Source organism: Meriones unguiculatus, chromosome 4, assembly GCF_030254825.1.
Source record: "Meriones unguiculatus strain TT.TT164.6M chromosome 4, Bangor_MerUng_6.1, whole genome shotgun sequence".
NCBI classification, from domain to species: Eukaryota; Metazoa; Chordata; class Mammalia; order Rodentia; family Muridae; genus Meriones; species Meriones unguiculatus.
Genome location: NC_083352.1, coordinates 34,865,734 through 34,877,188, shown reverse-complemented (window position 1 = coordinate 34,877,188; position 11,455 = coordinate 34,865,734).

Here is an 11,455-nt window from a genome sequence, read left to right as displayed (position 1 = left end):
TTCAGCCCTCAGTTTGATTCTTTCCTGTGGTCTCCTCCTCCTCCTTGGTATGTCTGCTTCCTTCTCTTCTAGAGCTTTCAGTGGGCTGCTAAGTAACTAGTATGGGGTCTCTCCAATTTCTTTATGAAGGTGTTTAGTGCTATGAACTTTCCTCTTAGCATGGCTTTAATTGTGTCACATAAATTTGGGTATGTTGTGCCTTCATTTTCATTGAATACTAGAAAGTCTTCAACTTCTTTATTTCTTCCCTGACCCAGTGGTCATTAAGTAGAAATTCGTTCAGTTTCCATCAATTTGCAGGCTTTCTGCTGTTTCTGTTGTTGTTGAGTTTCAGCTTTAATCCATGGGGATCTGATAAGATGCAGGGAGTTATTTCAGTCTTCTTATATCTGCTGAGACTTGCTTTGTGACCATGTTTATGGTCACTTTTGGAGAAGGTTCAGTGAGGTGCTGAGAAGAAGATATATTCTTCTGTGTTTGGGTGCAATGTTCTGTAGATATCTGTTATGTCCATTTGATTCATGACATCTGTTAGTTTCTTTATTTCCACATTTAGTTTCTTTTTTGATGATCTGTCCATTGGGGAGAGTGAGGAGTTTAAATTTTCCATGATTAATGTGTGGGGTTCAATGTGTGATTTAAGCTTTAGTAATGTTTCTTTTACGAATGAGGGTGCCTTTGTATTTGGGGCAGAGATGTTCATAAATGAGATCTTGTCTTGGTAGATTTTCCCTTTGATGATTATGAAGTGTTCTTTGCCATCTCTTTTGATTAATTTTGGCTGAAAGTCTATTTTATTAGATACTAGAATAGCCATTTTACTCCAGCTTGCTTCATAGGTCTTTTTGCCTGGAAAACCTTTTTCCAGTCTTTTACTCTGAAGTAATGTCTGTCTTTATTACTGAGGTGTGTTTCTGTGTGAAGCAGAAAGATGGGTCTTGTTTTCATATTTATTCTGTTAACCTGTGTCCTTTTATTGGGGAGATGATACCATTGATATTGAGAGATATTAATGATCAGTTGTTATTTTGATGTTGGTAGTGGTAGTGTGTGTGTGTGTGTGTGTGTGTGTGTGTGTGTGTGTGTGCGCGTGCGCGCGTGCACGTGTGCACGCAAGAGAGAGAGAGAGAGAGATTCCTTTCTTTTGGTTTTGTTGATGTGGTATTATTTATTTCCTGTGTTTTCCTGGGTGAAGTTGGCCTCTTTGGGTTGGAGTTTTCTTTCTAGTATCTTCTGTAGGGTTGCATTTGTGAATATGTTCTGTTTACTTTTTTTTTTTTTTTTTTTTTTTTTTTTTTTTGTCATGGACTGTCTTGTTTCCTCCTTCTACAGTGATTAAAAGTATTGCTGTGTCCAGTAGTCAGGGCTGACATGTGTGCTCTCTTAGTGTCTGTAAGATATCTGTCTTGGCCCTTCTGGATTTTAGAGTTTTGATGCAGTCCGTGTAATTCTGATAGGCTTGCCTTTATATGTGGGTTATCCTTTTTCTCTTGCAGTTTTTAATATTCTCTCTTTGGTCTGCACATTTAATGTTTTGATTTTTATATGGCAGGGTGATTTTGCATTTCTGGTCCAATCTATTTGGTGTTCTGTAAACTTCTTGTCTGTTTATAGGCTTCTCTTTATTTAGGTTGGGGAAGTTTTCTTCTATGATTTTTTTTTTTTTTTGCAATTCTTTATTCAAGGCATATTACCTCACAACATTTCTTTCTAAGCCCTAGTTCTAAACAATGTGCTTTTACCATGTCCTGGGCTTCAGCCTTCTTTTCATTGATACAATGAAAATTTAAAAGACAGAGAAAGAAGAACCAAGATAGGAAACAAGGATGATGTTAGAATTAACTGTACAGACACTGATGACTTTTACTGTCTCATATATGTTGAAAGGCAAAATTTTATGACAGCTTTGGGTATTCAAAGGAAATAGCAATTCCCCAATTGCTGATACCCTATTCACATGCATCATTCTTCTATGATTTTGTTGAAAATATTGTCTTGGCTTTGGAGCTGGGGGTCTTCTCCTTCTTCTATTCTTATTATTCTTAGTCTATGGTCTTTTCATAGTGTCCCAGATTTCTGGGATGTTTTGTGTCAGGAACATTTTAGATTTAACATTTTCTTTGACTGATGTAGCAGTTGTATCAATTGTATCTTCTACCCTGAGATTCTCTTTTCCATCTATTGTATTGTTGGTGATGCTTGTATTTGTAGTTTCTGTCCTCTTCCCTAGATCTTCCATCTCCAGGCTTGTCTCAGACTGTGCTTTCTTTATTGCTTCTAGCTCCATTTTTAGGTCTTGAACAGTGTCATTTATTTCCTTCCTCCTGTTTGATTGTAGTTTCCTACATTTCTTTAAAGGATTTGTTCAATTCTTTCTTCCATTTGAATATATTTTCCTGTACTATCTTGAAAGCTTTATTTCCTTCCTGTAATGCCTCTATCATTTTCATAACCTCAGATTTTAAATATTTTTCTCGTGCTTCAGGTATAATAGTATCTCCAGGGCTTGCTGTATTAGGACTGCTGGTTTCCGGTGGTGTCATGTGGCCCTGAATTTTGTTGCTTGTGTTCTTACACTGGCCTTTAGCCATCTCGCTGACTCTGGTGTTCACTGGCCTGGTAGTCCCCACCTGGGTGCACTGGCTGTGTCCCAGGTGGGCCAGGCAACGGGAGAGCAGGTGAAAAGCCCTTCGAGCAGAATGCTGCTCAGATGTCTCACAGACCTTTTCAGGATGGGGGACAATGGGGCTGTGGTTCTCACGATGTCAGATCTTATTGTGAGTTTGACTTGCATTTTTATTCCCATAATTCTAAAAGAAAAAAGTATATAAAAAAGATGGTTCAGGTTACTTAGACAGCTCAAAAGGTAAATGTGCTTGATATGAAATCCTGGCAAACTGGATTGGATCCTATATAACCCATGTAAAAATAGGAGAGGGCTGACTCCATGAAGATATTATCTGACCTCCACATGTGAGCTGATGCATACATGTATGAATGCATGTGCACACATATAATAATAATAATAATGAATACATTTTTTGCAGAGGGTTACTTTTCTACGTGTGACATGAAGTGATTATACAAACCAATTGTAGAAGAAATGGCTGTTTCTAGATTATTTAATGATTGTCCTTTTTCATCTATTTTTAATCTAATACATTTTAATACATTTTCCGTTAACCAATTTAATTTTTTTAGGCTTGATAATATACCTTTGTATTACACAGTTTAGTATCAGGAACATTGTGGGATAAGAAACAGAAAAAATATCCATGAAACACAGGTAATTTTTAATTTTATCAGACAATTTCTTTCCATGAAGAATTTATAACTTTCTCATTTCTAATCAAATTCCTTGCCAGGAGAGCACATTCTAATTAGAGCCGTCTGCTCCTAGCAGGGTTTTTTATCCCAGACAATGTGTGGTGAAACATTCTAATCCATTTTAAGTGTGTAATTTTTTTTCTGTACTCAAAATCTAGGCAATGAGCAGCTGAGTGTCACTGAAGATTTTTCTTATACAGTGAGGGCAAAGAAAGTTAAAATAAGAAATGAGTGAGTGGAAAAGGAAAGATCTTTAACTAGAAAAAATATTAACCTAAGACATGTGGTGAACAGAACGAAAGACCACCTCTTCATAGCCGAGTTATTGAAACAGTCGGTCAAAAGAAAAAAATCTATTTCCATCCTATTTATTCAGAGGCATTCCATTTCTCCTAGCATCAAAAGTCACAGATCCATGTCTCTTGTTTTTATAAAGGTATGATGGCTTGTACAAATCAGACTACCAACAGACAGAAGCCTCTGGTCTTCTTTTCTTTTCTTTTCTTTTTCTTTTACTTTTATTTTTTTATTTTTTTGATAATCTCCTTAGATGCTGAAAAAGCATTTGACAAATCCAACACCCATTCATGTTTAAAGTCCTTGAGAGACCAGGGATACAAGGTATTTACCTAAACATAGTAAACACAAAATACAGCAAGCCTATAGCCAACATCAAGCTAAACGGAGAGACACTTAAAGCAATCCCACTGAAATCAGGGACAAGGCAAGGCTGCCCACTCTCTCCATATCTCTTCAACATAGTTCTTGAAGTCCTTGCTAGAGCAATAAGACAATTAAAGGGGATAAAAATTGGAAAGGAAGAAGTCAAAGTATCACTATTTGCAGATAATACGATAGTATACCTACCTGAGTGACACTAAAAATTCTTCCAGGGAATTCCTACAGTTGATAAACACCTTCAGCAAAGTGGCTGGATACAAAATTAACTCAGAAAAATCAGTAGCCCTCCTGTATACAAAATACAACAGAGCTGAGAAAGAAATTAGGGAAACAACAACACACTTCACAATAGCCACAAAGGACATAAAGTAATTTGGTGTGATTCTAACCAAGCAAGTCAAAGACTTGTATGAAAAAAAAAATCCAGTCTCTGAAGAAAGACATAGAAGATATGAGAAGATGGAAAGATCTCCCATGCTCATGGCTTGGCAGGATTAACATGGTAAAAATGGCCATCTTACCAAAAGCAATCTACAGATGCAATGCAATTCCCATCAAATTACCAACACAATTCTTTACAGACCTGGAAAGAAAAATTCTCAGTTTCATATGGAATTGCCAAAACAATCCTCTGGTCTTATTTTCTAAAGATAGCAATTATTGTAAAATAATCTCTAGATATTTTATTAAAGTGTTTGTGTGCTCGTTGTGGATGAATGGTTTGCCTGTCTGATTGTCTTTGTACCATGTGTATGCAATACTTGAAAAGAACACAAGAGGGCACTGAGTCCCATTGAACTAGAGTTGTAGATGGTTGTGAGCTGCCATGTGGGTGCTGGGAATCTTCCTCTGGCAGAGTAGCATCCGTCTCTCCAGCACTTTGCAAAGATTTTAAGATTATTTTTACTGTGTCTTCTAATAAAGAATAATTTATACAATCCTCTACCTTTGTTGCTACTACAAATGCTGAGAATATATACAGATTGAATATTATTTCTATCATATCATGTGTATCATTATATTAGTTATAAAAACTGAACAATCCAAGACACTTTGTTTATGAACAGTCACTTTGACAGGCCACAGAGCCACATGGCAGTCTTCTGTACTGTGGCCTAGATATACAGCTGTTTTCTGGAGTCACAAGTAAGCATGAAAAGCTCACAGTACACAGAGGTTCTACAAAAGAAGAAATGGGGCACTGTTCAACTCTCCATAATTAGAAATTATTGTAAAGGAAAAATGTAAAATAATCATTTAAATGTCAGTGAATGGGCCCTAGAAGACTAGTGCACTGATATGCAGGTAGTTGACCACCTGCTGTGGATGGTCTGGGTTTCCAGAGCATCAAAAATCACCCTCCTGAAGCCACAATGGTGCAGAGCCCACTGATGAACTCCTCCTGAGCTTCCCCTTGCTGCTTACCCCTGCTGATTTTACTCTTGTCTTTTTTCTCCACCTTGTCTCCTCTACACGTATGCTTTCAGCTCCACTGTTTGAGACTTACATGATGTGATGAAAGGGCAGACTGACACAGAAAAGCATTGTATTTATGAAAGATAAAGACATGAATTCAACTGCTACAAAGGCGGTTATTTCCGAAAGAAGTAGTGTCATTAGCATGCACACATGCACACACACACGTGCACATAATTCTCAGTAAGATGAGCATGGGCAGTTTCTGATTTCAAAAAAAAATAAACCTTTACACACACAGTCACCTTTGTACACACAAACATAGCTGACAGAATTTATTTCAGGAAAGCAACTAGATGCAAAGACAGCCACAGGGAATCATGAAATTTGCAGCCAAATAGTGGGATCTAGCAAAGATCATCCTGAGTAGGGTATCCCAGAAGCAGAAAGACACACATGGTATATACTCACTCATAAGTGGGTATTAGACATATAATATAGGATAATCATACTAAAATCTGTACACCTAAAGAAGCTAAACAAAAAGGACCCTGGGTGAGATGCTTAATCCTTATTCAGAAAGGCAAAGGGGATGGACATCAGAAGAGGGAGAAAAGAGGGAACAGCTTACCACAGAGGGCCCCCGAAACACTCTACCCATCAGGGTATCAAAGCAGATGCTGAGACTCATAGACAAACTTTGGGCAGAGTGCAGGGAATCTTATGAAAGAAGGGGGAGATAGGAAGACCTGGAGGGGACAGGAGCTCCACAAAGAACAACCAAACCAAAAAATCTGGGCACAGGTGTCTTTTCTGAGACTAATACTCCAACCAATGACCATTCATGGAAATAACCTAGAACCCCTGCACAGATGTAGCCCATGACATCTCAGTGTCCAAGTGGGTTCCCTAGTAATGGGAACGAAGACTGTCTCTGACAAGAACTCAGTGGCTGCTGCCTCTTTGTTCACCTCCCCCTGAGTGGTGAACAGCCTTACCAGGCCACAGAGGAAGACAATGCAGCCACTCCTGATGAGACCTGATAGGCTAGGGTCAGATGGAAGGGGAGAAGGGCCTCCCCTATCAGTGGACTGGGGAGGAGAAGAGGGAAGGAGGGTAGGAGTGGGAGTGGATGAGGTAGGGGGCTTCAGCTTGGATACAAAGTGAATAAACTGTAATTAGTGAAATATAAATAAATTTTAAAAAATACTTTATACCAAAAATAAAAGACACAGAATTTTGTGTCTTGAGCAATTTATCCTTATTATATGTATAACCAAGATTAGATAATGCTGATGATGAAAGAAACCTAGGTGCAGAACAGTAGCTGGTCGCTATAAGAGACATCATTGAAATTACTCAACTATGATAGACTCCAAGTTTGTACTAAGTACAAACATCACGTGGCAATAGAATGTTCACTGTGGTTCCCAAGAGGCGTAAGCCACTGGTTTCCAGTGCATGTCTGTCCTGGAAGTAAACCTCAGAACTTCAGCATGTAAAGGAAATATGCCCACACATATCCTCATAGACGCTGATCAGTGATCATTGCTTTAGTGATAGCTTTCAGCCTTATTTCATCATTTCTATGACAAGACCACACAGGAACAGATTTAACCTGTAAACACAGTCAACACCAAGTGCATTTCAAATCAGCATGGCACGCCGGAGAGAGTCATAAATAATGCATGCAATGATGCTCCAAAATGAATGGCCACATTATACGTAGTTTACCAAAGGTTCGTTCATGTTTGTTCACAACTGGGTGCCTGTTAAACATAGACATCTGTGTAAATATTCAGCAAGACTGGGCTTTTCACAGCTACTAATAATTATGATGCTGTACAATGGTGGAAAACCAGAGGTTACTGTATGATTTACCCACAGGGCACATGTAGACTATGCAGGCAATGCATTTGGCACATACTTCATGGATTTAAAACTAATGGCGACTCTATCCTTGTTATGTCTAATGCTGTTTAAGTTGTTCAGTTGCCTTGATGGAATAATGAGTTTTATAAATCTATGCTAGTGTTTGGGATCTCAGTAAGACATGGTGGCCTCATCACAGATGCATGCCAGTGTTGAGTAGCTACTTCATGGAGAACTAAAAAAACAAACAAACAAACAAAACAAACTTTGGTATACTCTCATAGAAGCCAGATTATCAAAGAGGATTAAAGATTTTTGAAAGTCACAATTCCTCAATCAAATTGTTTTTAAGAGACTCCACCTTTGTTAGATTTAACAAAGTAAAGCAATGAACTTTCATCTCATTTCACAGAGCTCTTGGTCATCCTTGTACCAGGAAAAGGGTGATCATGACCATGTTCTGGGATGACCATTGCCATTATTACATATCCATTGCAGTCTCTGCTTAGCCTTGGCTTTGTTTTCTTCTTTGCTTTTCAGACCATTATACATCAGAAAATATAGTCATATGACAAGTGCTATAGCCAGAACAATCATTTGTGTATGTTCCATAATCATCCATGCATTAGAAGATTGTTTCCCAGTGTTACTAGGCAAGGAATGGTATGTCCTTTAAGGGGCAGGACCTGGGGGCGTCTTTAACCATCAGGAGGCACTGCAATTTTAGGGGATTACAGTGGTCCCAAGTTAGTTCCCATGAGAACATTGTTATAAATGACCCCGGTCTATTGCTTCCTATCTCTCCATGTCTCGTTACGTCTCGGCATGAACTGGCAATGGCAACCCTCAGCAGAGCTGGCACTTTTTAAAAAGTGGAGCTTACATATGACCTTTTTTCTTGAGAAGTTATTTAGCTTTGGGGCATTTTGTTGTATCAGTAGAAAAATGGTTAATGCATCTAATTATACTAGACAAACTACATCTGTTTGGCCTTTCATAAATTATCATTTGTAAACAAAAATATATGTTCTCTTTGTACAATATAAATAGCACTGTATAATACAAATGAGATTTTTTTTTTACCAGCTTGTTGGGGTAGAATCTTGTTTAATAAAAATCTTATTATTTGGCTGGATAAAAATCCATCATCTTGAAACAATTAATGAATAAAAATATACTTGGAAATGGGATTCTTGCAAGTGGCAGCATCAGCATGGTTGCATGGAAAGATTGGAGTTTGAAGGCAGACAGAGAAATTGAATAGAAGGTGGACAGTTTGAAGGGAATAAATGATCTAATGCCCTAATTAAAGGGATAAAAAGTATAGCTTTCAATGCAGTTAGTATACATTTAAATATTAAATCATCTCATTTAGTATGAGAAAAGGTTTTGCGTAAAGCAAGAAGCAAAATATGATCTTAAAGTCTTTCAAGTATTTCAATTTTTATACTACATAATACAGAGTTTTAAAAGGAAAATTGCATAGTGGCTCATGCCATAATATTAGGACTCAGAAGGCCAAAGCAAGAGAATTGACATGAGTTCAAGACTAACCTGTGTCGCATAGTGAGTTTGAAACAAGCCCAAACTACAGATTAAGAATTTATTTAAACAAACAGTCTTACCAGGTCACAGGGGAAGACAGTGCAGCCAGTTCCCATGAGACCTGATAGGCTAGGGTCAGAGTGAAGGGGAGGAGGACCTTCCCCTATCAGTGGAATGGGGGAGAGGGATAGGGGGAGAAGAGGGAGGGAGGGTGGGATTGGGAGGAGACAAAGGAGGGGGCTACAGCTGCGATACAAAGTGAATAAATTGGAATAAATTTTAAAAATAAATAAAAATTAATATAAAAAATAAATTTTCTTTACAGCCGAGTACTATTCATATGTATATTTAATAACATACATCAAAGCATTGTTATCCGTTCTTATTTTGATGAACAACTCAGTTGATCCCAGTTCTTTGCTACAGTGAATAAAGCAGCAATTAATAGTAAATACTGAGGAATAAAAGAGCTGTGTCATGTGCTAGTTTTTGCTTGTTTGTTTTTTACTTTTGAAAGCTCTCCAAACTGATGTCCACAATGGCTGTAACTAACCTTTTACCCCACCACCAGTGAATAAAGATTCCTTTCTCTTCACATCCTCAAAATCAAACAAAAAAACAAAACAGATAGGTTATGGTTGTTAATATGACAACAGTACGCATTGATTCCTATTGAGAACCACCTATCAAATATGTTTCAATTTTATTTTTTTTATTATTATTGTGTACGTGTGGTGTATGCACTGATATATGTGTCTATGGGTGGAAGTCAGGGGACAGCTTTGTGGAATCAGATCACTCCTCTTTCCCGTCTTTATTATGGGTCCTAGTCGCTGACTTGAGGTGCCAGGTGTCATCAGGTGGCAAGCACCTTCACTGCTGAGCCATCTCTCCAGACCACTGGGAACAAAAAAATCTTTACCCTTTACATTATTTTGTTCTTTGAGAATGACTATTCTACAAACCATAGTTATATTTTGGAAGTAGATTTTTTTATTTAAATTATAAATTTAAATTATAATGAAAACAACTGTCTTTTTGATAAAATGTCTCTCATGATAATTTGATGCTTCACAGGCAAGAATCATATCTGTGTTACTTTCACTCCTGTATCTCTCTCCTCTTACAAGAGGTACTGTACCCGGTACTCCTTCAACACTGGGTGAGGAGATAAACAAATATTATTGAAGTGGCTTCCCATAAGAAGGAAAACTAAAGTATGGCATAAAAATTAGCCAAAATAACTAAAGAAAATAAATACTGCATTCATTACAGTGCTTCCATCCCAGGAAGTCTCCTGAAAAGTTAGACAGTGCAAAGGGAAATTTTGTGTTTTAAATGTCTAAGGTTTAAAGCTTTTACTCCTGTTTCTGACTAAGTCTGTAAAACATTAGATAATGAGACAGCAGATGTGTGGGATAGAGTCCATGCTCAAGGTTTAAATTTTAGGCCCAGACTTTATGTCATGATTTAGGAAATACTAACTTTTACTGGCTCACATAATAACACACACCAAAAAAAAAAAAAAAAAAACTCTCTAAATTTGGTCCTACCTTAGGAGATCTAATCTCATTTTCCATTTGATTATCCCAGGAAGTATTTAATTAAGCACTTACTAAATTCAGGCTTTTGCCAGAAACTAAATTATTCAAATAAGTTTCATTAATATTCACTACTGTTCTATGAGAAAAAAATAGGCAGAATAGACAAATATTAAAGTTAATAACAGTACAATATAGTATTTAGAAATACAGGTGAGTCAATAAGATAATATTAATTTTAATAATAGTTTAATAATTATAATAATAATAAAATAATATTGTAAGATTTTATAGATACAGCCGGCCCTGCTGGCACATGCCTGTAATCCCAGCACTCAGGGAGGCAGAGGTAGGCGGATCTCTGAGAGTTCTATGCCAGCCTGCTCTATGAAGCTAATCCAGGACAGCCAAGGTTACACAAAAAAAAAAAAAAAACCTGTCTTGAAAAAAACAAAAGCAAAGCAAACAAATAAGATATGAATAACTACAATTTTTACAGTCTTCCTTGAGTACACAGGACAGGGGGAAATGCAGCTTCAAAGAAAGAAGTGAATTAGCATGACAAAGAAAAGATCATAATTATAATGGCAGGAGGGATGTATTTGAACATGAGGAAAATCACTGAGCCAGAAATGGCCAAGCCATGTTTAACGAAAAGTATAGATGAGCCTGGCTCATCTATAGGGTGGGAAAGGTGATAGGAAAATTATAGTTATAGTCAGCAGGTAGAGAGCCGTAAGTGACAGTCCAGGCTTTTAAGACAATTCCGAGAGTGGTAGTTACTGATGTGATAGAGAGTCATTTGAGGACCATTTATCTGATGTGTTCTAGTGTGCCAGATGCATTTAAGGTGGGGTAATACTAGAGTCGGGAAGCCCATTAAGGAGCTCTCAAGATAAACCAAGCATGGGACACCAAGGGGCATCACCACAGAGGCATCCACAGGCCTGGAAAAGATGGAGTGAGCAGGAATATTAATTGCTTCAAAGGAGAGATCAGTGACACCTTTTAGCTAGCAGAACTTAACAGGGGGCTATAAAGGTCATTTCAAAAGCGGTCACAAGTAAAGGAAG